Below are 526 nucleotides of genomic sequence, written 5' to 3'. Positions count from 1 at the left end.
GGTGGCGTTGCCTCTGGATGAACAGGACCCCGTGGTGTGGAGGGCTGGATGAACAGTAGACGGTGGAGGGGTGGTTGAACAGGACCCCGTGGTGTGGAGGGGGCTGGATGAACAGTAGATGGTGGAGGGCTGGATGAACAATAGACGGTGGAGGGGTGGTTGAACAGTAGCCGGTGGAGTAGCGCGCAGTGGAGGCTGGATGAACATGAGCCCGTGGAGGCTGGAGGAGGTCGACGGTAGCCCGTGGAGGCTGGAGGAGGTCGACGGTGGAGATGAACAGTATCCCGTGGAGTCCCGTTTTGCGGTATGCCACACCCCTCCCGATGAACAGGACCCCCGTTTTGACTGTAGGAGGTCCGTTTGGTCCGTTTTGCGGTACGGCACACCCCTCCCGATCAACAGGACCCCTGTTTCGACCGTAGGAGGTCCGTTTGGTCCGTTTTGCGGTACGCCACACCCCTCCCGATCAACAGGACCCTCGTTTCGACCGTAGGAGTTCCATTTCGTCCATTTTGCGGTATGCCAC

This window comes from Triticum dicoccoides, chromosome 1B, assembly GCF_002162155.2.
Source record: "Triticum dicoccoides isolate Atlit2015 ecotype Zavitan chromosome 1B, WEW_v2.0, whole genome shotgun sequence".
Lineage (NCBI taxonomy): Eukaryota > Viridiplantae > Streptophyta > Magnoliopsida > Poales > Poaceae > Triticum > Triticum dicoccoides.
The sequence above is the reverse complement of the archived record's forward strand: the minus strand, read 5'-3'. Positions refer to the sequence as shown.